The sequence below is a fragment of the Pygoscelis adeliae genome, unplaced genomic scaffold (assembly GCF_000699105.1).
Source record: "Pygoscelis adeliae isolate BGI_AS28 unplaced genomic scaffold, ASM69910v1 Scaffold10, whole genome shotgun sequence".
NCBI lineage: Eukaryota > Metazoa > Chordata > Aves > Sphenisciformes > Spheniscidae > Pygoscelis > Pygoscelis adeliae.
In genome coordinates, this window is record NW_008824053.1 from 1,304,386 (window position 1) to 1,305,028 (window position 643).

The window sequence follows — 643 nt, forward strand, 5'->3', positions numbered from 1 at the left end:
TAGATTTAACAGCAGATTAGAGCCAAAAGAAGCCTCAAAACGCTACATGAGCAACCCACGATTTGTCTTCTGTTCCCATCCATCGGCAATGAAGATACACCGAGTCTGCCAGCCCTGCGTGTAATGCAATAACTCTTGGTATAAAAACTTGGAAACTAACAAGAACACTGAGAAATGTGAATCCTTACTGCCTCAGTGTACTTTTACAAACAACAAGTATCTTAACACCAAGCTGCGCAAATCATAAAGGAACTGATGCTTGTAATTCGTGTGACAGCAACAAATCAAGGAAGGTTCAGAAAGGTTTCTGGTGTTTTCACGGGCAGGCTGACAGTTCTCCCCCTTCCCCATCCACTTGGACAAGTACAGGATCGTATTTAGAAACAGACCCGAGCATATTTCTACCAAAGCAGCGATGGGGAGTGGGGAGGGTTATTTGTGTTTGGGTTTGCGATTGGGCTTTTGCATTTCAGACAGGAACAGGTATCACTCTGCAAGGACGGAACTAATTAGGTGCTAATTGACTCTCCAGCACCTATAAGGAGGTAATTCACCCATGCCATCTCCCACTGGAAACTGCAATGATTATTAGCATAGAAAGGACTGCTTATTTAGTGGTCAGCATAAGATAGTCATAAGTATC